The 11,781-nt window shown below is 41.2% G+C and overlaps 1 protein-coding gene and 1 long non-coding RNA gene across 5 annotated transcripts in view; one reads left to right on the top strand and one right to left on the bottom strand.

Moving 5' to 3' along the window:
- Positions 1-305: 305 nt before the first annotated feature.
- Positions 306-9,710, bottom strand: LOC117221252 (uncharacterized). Of its 2 annotated transcripts, XR_004490461.2 has the most exons (3): positions 9,591-9,710; positions 2,923-8,869; positions 306-880 (listed from the first exon to the last, which is right to left on the bottom strand). It is a non-coding gene; the product is annotated as an uncharacterized LOC117221252 (long non-coding RNA). The 2 variants fall into 2 exon arrangements; XR_013034938.1 differs by having other exon boundaries at positions 306-8,869.
- The window catches only part of eya (eya transcriptional coactivator and phosphatase 2), a 21,652-nt gene continuing 19,128 nt past the window's right edge, over positions 9,258-11,781 (top strand). For 2 of the 3 annotated variants that reach the window (XM_076526848.1, XM_076526846.1), the window contains exon 1: positions 9,258-10,029. The gene's annotated coding sequence lies outside the window, so the exon portion shown is untranslated. Of the gene's footprint in view, positions 10,030-10,867; positions 11,080-11,781 lie in introns of those variants that run through there. The other variant, XM_076526847.1, reaches the window with a different exon arrangement.

Raw genomic sequence — 11,781 nt, 5'->3', positions numbered from 1 at the left:
TCTTGTCTGGCAAGTCCCGAGCGCGAAACCTTCAACAGTTTCGAAACGTCATGTAATAATAATATATTGATATTTATTGACCTATTGTCAGAACGTGATGTTGACAGCTTTTTAATAATACGATTAAACAATATAATAAATATAATAAGGAATAAACTCATAAATGGAGTATATATATATATATATATATATATATATATATATATATATATAATATAATATAATTTTTCTGATATATATATCAGAAAAATTTGTTCTTTTCCGCCATATTCAAACTTATAAAAAGTTACTCTCGACAGCAAATATTTTCGATAGTTTTTAGAATTTTAATTTACATTAATATTGAGAAATTTCGAAATATAACAACGGTAATTTGCAAAGAAATATTAAACAATAAAACAGCGATAAGAAGATGTAATATACGTTAAGATTTTTGTTTTACATTTCTATTCTATCATTTTCATTGTATATTAGAATTGTTGAATCGACGATATAAGGGGTGTTTTTACAATAGAGAATAATAATGAAAGAACGATCATTTTAAGCAGGTCAAAACTAAGAAACAGGGGGGATGGTAGCACCTCCTGAAGTCGTTTTATTAGCGGGGAAGAAAAATATGCTCCATTTAGCGACAGTTGCCGCTACGATACTCATTGCCGAGGAAACCATGTGCATGCAATGTTGCAGTCTCGGGCGTATTCGTTGAAGATTTTAATTCCTACTTCGAGGAGGCTCTGACGGGTCCTTCCACCTCTCGATCTACGCCACTGCTTGAATACTCGGATTTCACGACATGTTTACAAAGATCCTAGAGATAAGTTGAGAATGGCCGCCGCAGCCCATGCCTCCTCCATGGGTGTAAGGTGACAGCTGCCTGCGCCTGCGTTACATGCATACAGGGTGTTCGAGAATTAGCCTGCCGTGTAACGAATGATTTATGAATATTACGACATAATTAAGGATCGTACGACCGTGAAGTCGCGCGAAACTTATTTCTATTTCTCAAAAAAAGATGTGGACGACAAACGAAAAGGTAACTATGCCGTGAAATAACGATTTCTAATTCTTGGGTTGATGGATTGGGATCCTATAGAAAATAAAGGAAATTTTGAAAATCAATTTTCAGTTTTGGTTCGGAATTAAATTATCATAATTACCGAGAGAGAGAGATGATAGGGAATAATTGATGGTTGAACGATACGTTCCATTGGTTGCGTATATCGGTTATGTTTTTATTGTTTATGCTATTTTCGGGATTTCTGGGTTGTATAGCAATAAAATATCTCGACTTCTTAACTGTGGGACTCCGAGAGCAATAAATTCAGCCGACAACAGGAATGACACTTTCGACACGGCACACCCCGTATAAGGCAGTATGCGTTTACGTATACACCTATCCGGACGAATCTCCTTTGACGTGTTGGTGTGTGATCCCTACCCTCACGCACACATAGACGCAAAACTGAGAGAGGGAGAGAGAGAGGGAGAGAGAGAGAGAGAGAGAGAGAGAGAGAGAGAGAGAGAGAGAGATCTCGCTTACTTAGCTGGGGCTGAACTCACCCGCAGGATTTCTACACATATGTCCATTTGCTTTAACAGGATCTTACCGTGAAGATGTATGGTTTGACAGGAAACAAAAGAACACCTTTTCCACGTAAAAAGGAGGGACTTTCACTTTTTTACCGGATATTGTTAAATTGGTCGGGTATGGTCGATCTACCAATTCTAATTCACGGTGTTAAATTGGAGCACCCGACCAACGCAAATCTAATATTGTAAATATATAAATTTATATAAATTTAAAATATATGTAAATTTTTAATATTTATGAATGCGTTCGCATGATCTCAAGTCATATATTTATTTACCTCTATCCTGTGTATTATATTTTATATAATATAAAAGATACTTTCATTCTATTCTTCGATCGTTTCAATTCATTTTAATTCTTTGAAAATTAATATTATTTAAGTCACATGAAAATACGGTTATCAAATATGTTCATCTATTTGCGAAATATAAAATGCGCAAGTATCGCAAAGCATAAAACAATTATTTAAATAAAGGAAATAATCTTAACGAGTACGTTAAACACTCGAGAAGAAGTTGTTGTTATTTTCTGTGCGAAAAATTATAAAAAAAGAAAATCATACGTCATTAACATCTCTGAACGCATTTTATAATATTAACTGCAATATGCAATTATCATATATATGTATATATATCATTATTGCAATTATCATATCATATGCAATTATATTAATTATAATTATTATACATTTAACGTTCAGCGTCCATGTGACACTGAACAACAGAAATTCCGACAACGCGTTTCGTAAATCTCTTGGTCGACTGTACGATCGCCGATAATTTCCTTTAAAATCGATCGACGCAGAAACAAAAGCTCCAAATTGCCGAGAAAGAATTCGAAATTGGTTGAAAAATCGTGGATGAAACTGCGAAATAAAAATAAAACTGCAAAATGTATTCTCGAAATTTAACCTTACCTATATAAATAAAAAAAAAATTAGGAAAAACTAATGGAGAATAAACGAATCTATCGAGGATCTCAAAAACCATGTAAATATCCGAATCGTTTGGTCCGATCTCGAGAAAAACTACCTTCAAATATAAATACATACACACTACGTGCATACATATTGCGCCTGTGTATTTACACGCGTTTTCAATCAAAATAGCATTCCGAAGAAAAGTTTTCCCCGCGCGACATTATAATATGTAAATACATACATACATATTTCTCTCGAAATTAGATAACCTAGAAAATTGTCTTTTTTTCTCTTTTTCTCGACCAGCCTACGAACCGTACTGTCTCCGTCGGTCGGTCTTCGGTTTCTCGGTGGGGGGGGGGGGGGGGGGTAGAAGTTAGTCCTTCCGACATTAAAAGCTGTATCTACATACCTGGGCCACCACAAAGTAAATAGCCTGCCTCGTACCGATGCACTTTTCCTAGAGTGGTCCCCGTTCGTGTGTATGTACCCTTGGGTGGTCTGCGAGTACGTGTAGCTATACAGAGGAACGCACCGCACGTACGTACGTACGTATTGTACGTGCACGCGAGCATGTAGGTACCGTCGGCGAGATAGACCACAAGCCTCCCGCATACTTCGACGCCGGTGCTGGTTTTGCACGCGGGGACGTATTTATCCGTATATACAATGGGTTAGGCGAGAACGTCTTGGTGAACGTATATAACTTCATGGCAAGCTTCCATGCCATTATATCATAAAGGTAGCAACTCCCCGTTCGGCCTCCTCTTCCTCCACCGGCAACGGCAACCGACTACTTCGGGCCAACCCATAGAATGTCGACGCCATGTCTGCTTCATGTGCCTCTCTTTATTACCTTCGATATCTCTGTCGAACGGCGCGGCGGCGACGGCGGCGGCGGGCTCTTGGGAAGCTCGTGCGACATTCATTTCACGTAACAGTTGGCGAAATGCGCTGTATTTCTATCCGCGGCTGTAACTGTAACTGCCCCCTGCGAGCGATGTCGACATTGCGGACTTCTTCTCGCGGATAAGACGCGGCTTTGCAACCGTCGCGCGTCGCAACGCGCCGCAAACATGGACGTTTCGCGGAAATGGAAAAAGAAGAGATCTTTGTCAAAATGTGCGAGCCCCAGGAGAGATAGCGTTTTTTGGGGGGCTTGTTAACAACGAATTCGTTTTTATCGACGCGACGAATCTCTCTTCGTTTCATTTTCGTTTCATTTGACAAACGCGCGCGTTTTTGCTTCTCTTTGGATCACGATGCGATGTTGCGACTGATCTCGGTGTAATAATTTTTAGCGCGTTTCAGGCAAATCGACGCCGGCCTGCCGATTGGCGGAGGACCGCCAATGGGATTCGAATTATCGTACGAAGTTCTTGTAAAAACCGTGTCGGAAGAAACGCGAAAGAATCGATGAAATATTTATCATTTCTTGACCGGTTGTGTTATTTTACGATTGCTCGCGGGAGATACGCGCGGAAAGCTGATCTACAATTAGATTTATTAGATTCTGAGGAGGATAACGCGTTGGCGAGGAAATATTACACGTAGAATCCACGAGCTTTCAAGATGGCGCGAAGCGGAAAAGTAAAGAAACGGTTGCAACTCTTTCTATTCTTTGTCATTTTGTTGTTTTTGTTGTCATGGATATGTATATATATATTGTCTGCACGTGGTAGTCCATCATTTCCAACGAAATAAATAAATAAATAAATAAAATAAAGTAATAGATAAATAAATAAAATAAAGGAATGAATAAATAAAATAAAATAAAATAAAGGAATGAATAAATAAATAAAATAAAGGAATAAATAAATAGATAAAACGATCGCAAAGGAGAGATTACTATTTTTAGTGTAGAGAGAAATTACTATGACAAGTTCACGTTCAAGATCTTGTTTTGAACGGATTCCAGGCCATCCCGAACGGTTTCTAAAAAGATCGACGAAAGAGCAGCGTGCCTCTGATTTCCTTCGAATTTCGAAAAAAATTCCTGCCATCCTTTCTACCGTAAAACTACAACCACCGACAGATCAGGCGTACTTATCCGACCCTCCCACTCTCATCCGTCATTATGTAAAACTGCTAATCCTCTTTGTCGTAGCTGACAAGCTTTCAGAGCCCGATCGCGATCGCTTTGTATCCCGGCTGCTGTTCTTTATCTGTTTGCAGGTACCGGTGGCGTTCGAATTGTTCGAAACACGCGGATGACGACGTTTCCTTCCGACGCACGGCGGTCGGTTTTTATCCGTGAACTGGGAGAAGAAGTCGATTGTTAAAAAACATCCTCGGAATTTGTTCGCTAGTACAGTCGATCGAACGTGTGGCTTATTATTTACTATGATTATATTCTTATATATATATTTTATATAATAATAATAATATATTATATTATATTATTATATATATATATATATTATATATAAATATAATATAATATTAATACATAATATTTTCGTTTCAGACACGGCTATACGGCTTCGAAGTAGCTCATATCAAAATCATCCTAAATTTATGTCGTCGTTCATGATTATATTGTTCTTCGAAGATAAATAATTTTTACCGAATTCAATTGTACTCAACGTGCACTGAAATTATGTCGCAGGACACTTGTTTTTTCATCTCTCACATTTTTTCAGTTATGTTATATTTTTCATTTCGTTTTTTTAATAATTGCATACTAAATTAAATTATATTATACTAAACTAAAATATATTTGTACTAGTAATTATACTAAATCAAATTATATTACATTATACTAAATCAAAATATTTGTACTAGTAATTATATTAAATTAAATTATATTATACTAAACCAAAATATTTGCACTAGTAATTATACTAAATTATATTATATTACATTAAACCAAAATATTTGTACCAGTAATATAAAATAATATAGTAAAAGGCTTGAATATATAATTTTAGTTGTTACATGTTTTTTGCCGCTTTTCACCTGAAAAACTGTGCGACGCGACGGTGAACGCGGGCCGTGCCGTCGCCATCGGGAAACAAACTCGCATAAGCGCGTTTGCTGTTGCGTGTGCTTTTAACGCGGGGAATATTACGTGTCGGGAATCAGCGTGAGATAATAAAGCAATCGCTGCACATTTTTCTCTGCCCGGGATTCCGGTGGGTACTTCTACCGTTCTACCCTCGATCTTTCATCACCTACGAGTCACACGGTCGCACGCTACTAATTTAAATAATCAGAATTTCAAGGTCACGTTAGCTCGCGACAATACGGATCACTTAATTTTCATCTTCCCTAAACAATTTGTCGTTTATCAATGTCTCTGAATGTAATTTCTCGACGTAATAATATAAAATGTTTTATAAAACATTTGAACATATGAAAAGAATATGCAAGAGCGATTGTTTATAACGGAAACAATGTGAAAGCTTATAAAAAATAATTATCCAATTCGGAAGTCCCTTCAAGCTTTTATTATTCTTTTTGTTTGTCTTGATGAAACAGTTGATACCTATTTTAAACATTACAGGACAGCAACGATATAATTTCAGGACAATATTATATATATATAATAATATATAATATAATATATAATATATAATAATATATAATGTATGTAATATATATATATTATATATATTTATAATACTTATAATTTTTTAAATTATATTAATATTTATAACAATATATACATATATATATATTTATAACAGTGTCCCTATGTACATTGTGTCCACGCACTAGCAATTAATCTTAACGCGACTTAAAAACGCGATCCGTCCGCTGATTATTAGATTAGACCGCATCGAAAAAAATTACGGTAACATTATATAAAGTCGGGATGAAATTTGAGAATCCATCTAGTTGTTATAAAATACGCATCGGGTGTAAGGGTAGATGGTGCGAAATTAGGTTGCTACCCTTGTCTCGTGCACCCTGATTATCATAGTCAAAAACACGATCCCCGCCTCGCGGTTACGCTTTTATTATTCGAGAAACTGTCCGTAGCGTGTTCTTAGTATGTGCATAGTTCGTATATAGAACAAGATAATATAAATTCAATATAAATCCACCGTTGTTACTTAATTAAAGCGGCAGCCTACCGCCGTTCGTTTCGTCAACGGTTGTTCAATGTAGAAACGCATTAAGAATTGTGAAACGCGAGAAATATCAACAGATATCCATACTATATTCCTTGAATTTCAACACTTTTTTGAAAACAATAAAATTGCATTTATCGAGGCATCGCACGATTTTTATTAGATTAGATTATTATTATTATTTAAATAGATACAGGAGAAAGGTACTGTTACGATTTTAACGATTATAAGTATTACTTTTACATGTAAATAATTATGAAGAGATTTTATTCATTTATTTTTAGTTGAAATCGTTATGCTATCTTCTTACGTCAATATTTACCTTCATGTTCAATGAACATAATTATGCATTACATAATTAAATCATTTCGTTTGTGAAAACATATGAGAAAACAATTTTAAGATTCTATTTTTTAAATTCTATTAAACAGGCCTCCGGTAGATCAAGCGGGTACCTCGGATCATTTGAAGCAACTTCTTCCTTTACAAAAATGTTCTCCGAGGCGCCGTTAACGAGTTATTAACGAAAAACAGCGACCAATAAGAATCGAGTACGGCTGACGCGAGGCGGCCCAGCCAACCGGCACGCGAAGCCCAGTTCCGCTCATTGGCTCGGTCGCCACGCGCCAGCCGAGCTCGCCTCTCATAGGTCACTGTTTTTCGTTAATAACTCGTTAACGGTGCCTCGGAGAAAATTTTTGTAAAGGAAAAAGTTGCTTCGAATGACCCGAGGAACCCGCCACTTTCGGATTGCGAGACATTTTTGGGACATCCTGTATATCTTTTTATGTCAGGAAGTTAATAAACCGAGTATATTTACGTGTACTCTAAACAAAGAGTCGATAGACGTACGTGACACGATTAAAACGAAACGAAAAGTATTTCCGGAACGTTCGAGTTCGCAGAATGCAAGGAAACGCTGTTCTCTTGGTATTATTAAAATAATATAAAATATAAAATATTAACGATATAATAATATAAAAATTAAAGTATTAAATATAATAAAAAAATTAATAATATAAAAATTAATTATATAAAAATATAAAAATTAAAATATTAATATTAAATATTTTATATAAATATAAAAATCCGTTCTTGTCTAATGACCAGCTAAAACGTATCCGGGGATCCTTCGCTTCTTCCACGGCTTCCATCAAATAATTAGCGAAAGTGCGAATTTACATAATGATTCGCAAGCCAGACAATAAATCGCGCTGCTCGCAGAAGCGATTCGTTCGCGGGTGTTTATCGATTATCGTTCCGCTTGGATAGAAGAACAGCTTCCTCCGATGCGAAACGACGAGTCGAGCGAATATATTTCGCCGCATTTTTATCACGCCATAATCGATAAACAGACGAAAACGACTAGAGGCGAGGAATACAGTCTCCTTCCGAGAACCGAGCGAATATGACGCGGGAACGTTGTGGACCTCCCGTCAAGAATTCTCTATCTCCGATTATAAAACAAAGGTGGGGGGAAAAAGGAAAAAAACGAGACGCGTGCCACGGAGAGAATCGCGCGATGCAAAAGGAACGGAGACACGGGGCGATCGTTGTCGCGTCACATCTCCCGGCGCATACGTACAGGGTGTCCCGAAAATGTCTCGCTGTCCGAAAGTGACGGGTTCCTCGTGTCGTTCGAAGCAACTTTTTCCTTTACAAAAATTTTCTCCGAGGCACCGTTAACGAGTTATCAACGAAAAACCGTGACCAATGAGAGGCGAGCTCGACTGGCGCGAGGCGACCGAGCCAATGAGCGGAACCGGGCTTTGCGCGCTGGTTGGCTGGGGCCGCCTCGCGTCGGCCGTACTCGATTCTTATTGGTCACGGTTTTTCGTTGATAACTCGTTAACGGTGCCTCGGAGAACATTTTTGTAAAGGAAGAAGCTGCTTCAAATGATCCGAGGAACCCACCATTTCCATTTTGGGACACCCTGTATATTCGAGAACCTGTCCGGTGCCCCGAGAAGGGTGTTAAAATCGAAATAATTGCGGCGACGGAGCCCCGTGGAAACAATGAACGCTTGAAAAGCCGATCCGTCGTGGCCAACGGTTCCCAATAATGACAGCTTCCGTTACATGGAAACCAGCTCGCGATTTAAACTCACGCTCAGCACGTTAAACGACCGACCACCTTCGGCCACGTACATACATACATACATATACGGTATACATATACATACGTGCATGCGACAGCTAGAGCTAATTTCTCCGCTTTTTCCTCGTCATCGTCAGGATCGTCCATAGTCGAGCTCGTTCACTATCCTCTGCTCTCGGGAGATTCTTAAAAAGAAAAAAAAAAACGAACGAACGAACGGTGACAAGAGGTGACAATTATTCGAACGAGGGGGTATAACACGAAGGGCTGTCCGCTCGTTCTCTGTTCATCGTCGCGCGCCGCGCCGTCCCGTCGTTCCGTTCGTCTCCGTTCGGTATAGCTGAGTGGCCGAGCGAGTCTCACTGCGTTAGCTCCTCTCGTTCTAATTAACGAGCGACCTGTGTGCGCGTCCGACGGGACGGAGCGAGAGGGCCAGGGGGGGGGGGGCACCGGCAGCAGGACGAAGAGGGGCGGCCGGCTAGAGGCGGGGGATGCGCGAGCGACAGAGACGCGGGACGAGCCGGCCAACCACGTGACCAACGGGCGGGGGTGGCAAGCGACATTTCGCATGCTCAGAACTCCACAGGCTGTAGCGTATCGCACACCGAGCCGAGCCGAGCCGACGTATACCCTGAGAGGCAGGGAAACAATAGTGGCTGGCTGCCGTCCGTGAGAAGGGAATCCGTCAGAGAGCCTCGAGAGAAAACCCGTACGCCGAACCGTTGTCCTCTCTTTGTGACGGGATCGCGAGAAGGAGCGTTGTTCGATTCGACACGGGACGCGACGGGACGCGAGACGCGCGTTTTCACCCTCTGCGACGGGGAACAACAACGCAGCGGGAGAGAACACACACACACACACACGGGGGATAGATACGTTTTCTCGTGCGCGATCCAAAGGGCCCACCTATTTTTTTCCATCCGTCGGCAGCTCGCCGATCGTCAGGCCTCCTCTCCGTCGGTCTGACAAGTGGTTTCCTCGAGCCGATTGATTATTTCGTCGTCCCCCTCTTTTCTTTTCCGTCGGCTCTGCTGTTCTGGGTGGTGTCGTCAGGGTCAGAACGGCGGTCGAGTGACAGGGCGTCCCGCCGCCAGTGGTGTCACAATGATCTCGTGGTCGTGGAAAGTGCGAGAAAAGTGAGAGATACAGTGCCGCGGCCCCGCGAACACCGTTCAAGTGCGCGTCTTCTCACACACGCGCATCCCGATTAACGAGAGAACGGCGAGACGCGAGCAGGGATGATGACGATGCTGCTATCGGAAGGAAACCAGCCGCTGCTTCCTTGATCCACGAGAAAACACTCTTATCGATACGTGCGCGTCTGATCCAACACACCGGATACAAGGTTTGCACGAATAAATATATATATATATTCATATTTATATATATATATATATATAAATATACGTACAATGTGTTTCGCATTTGTCGAGCCGCGTAGCGGCGCGGATCGTTCGCGGAACGCGACGATTGATAGTCTCGCACCCGGACGAGTACCCTCGCAATCCGATGCAAAAGCGCCGAGCGAGCGATCGATCGATCGAAGCGTAACACGCTTCCCTAACCGCTTCGTAGAAATATTTTGTACCGCCGCGCACGGTGCGGCGACGGGGAAAAATCCGGGGCCCCCCTCCCCGCTCCCCGATGTGCGTCGATATGAAATCGAATTTGTCGACGGCCACGTGGTAACCGTGATGTATCTCGTATTCTATGGTTTCGTGCGTGTGTTACGTGTGCGCGTTCCTTAAATTATTAGACGCGAGCCGACGCATGGCTACGCGCGGGGACGTGCCTCGGCGCGCGCACGCACGTACGTACGTACGTTCGCACACGTGTAAAAGTCATTATCACGCGAGCATGCGTAACTTATGCATCTCATTCGGTTCGTTACCAGTAATGTATTTTAATTGGTCGGCCGCTGTGCAGCGCGCGCTAAGTAACGCGTGTGCATGTATGTATGTATGTATGTATGGTCTGTGGTCGCGCACGGATCTAAGGCGTAATAAAACAGCTTCGCTCTTGCGACAACGGCCGGACGAATGACGCGGCCGGAGGACGGAGTGAGTGACAGGCTGCCGCGGCGAAAACGATCGGAGAAAGCCCCCCATCCCCCGGCGGCCCCGGTTCCCCGGTTTTCCGGACGGACGAGATATCGGCGACGGCGGAGCGAGTTCTCGCGATTTCCATGGCCGCGACGCGACGGGAAGAGAACGGTCCCCCGGAACCGTCTCAGGGCGTTCTGGGCGAGAACCTTTTGTCTTCACACCCGCAGTGTAACCATCCCTCTTCTTAGTTTTCTTTCTTTTTTTTTTCCTCCTTTCGAATGTAAACCAACCGTGCCTCCTTGCGACACGGAGCGTCGCGCGCGACGCTGGATTTAGGTGGTGCATAATAGGTTAGTAATAACGTTAGTTTACTAAATACGTTAGTAATAACGATGTAACGCCGTGAAAACTCTTTCCTTTCGATTCGTTTCTTCGCATTTCTTTCGACGACTGACGGACGGAGCCCGGCCACCTAAGCAACTTGCCCGCGATAAACACTTTTACAGCACGTTTTGTTTAGATAAGCCGAGCACCCCGCCTTTCGTCTTTCTTCGGCCGCGGCCCTCTAGTCCTTCGTGGAAAATAAATAATAAATGCGGTGCCGGCTGCGCGTAAAGGACGCGCGAATTATCGCGGATGAATTTATTATTTATTTTTTATGGGGCGAGAAGAGTTTTCATTCGGGAGAATTTCTGTTTAATCGGTTCACCGTCCACTTTGGTTAAGCGGAACAATTCGGGGAGGTCGAGGCAATTTATTTTGGAAAGCCGGAACTGAGAGTAGTAGTATTAAGTAGTAGTATACTAAGAGTAGTATACTATAATATACTATTATACTATAGTAATAATATATACTATACTAATATACTACTAATATAGTGGTATACTATATTAGTAGTATATTATAACTACTAATATTATAACCACCACTTATTACTATAACTACTAATATAGTAGTATATTAGTATAGTATATATTATTATATTATAATATAGTAATAGTATATATTATTACTATAGTATATTACTATAGTATAGTATACTATATTAGTAG

Source organism: Megalopta genalis, chromosome 16 (genome assembly GCF_051020955.1).
Source record: "Megalopta genalis isolate 19385.01 chromosome 16, iyMegGena1_principal, whole genome shotgun sequence".
In the NCBI taxonomy this organism is placed as follows: Eukaryota; Metazoa; Arthropoda; class Insecta; order Hymenoptera; family Halictidae; genus Megalopta; species Megalopta genalis.
Note: the sequence above shows the minus strand (reverse complement) of the source record. Positions and strands in the feature narration are given on the sequence as shown.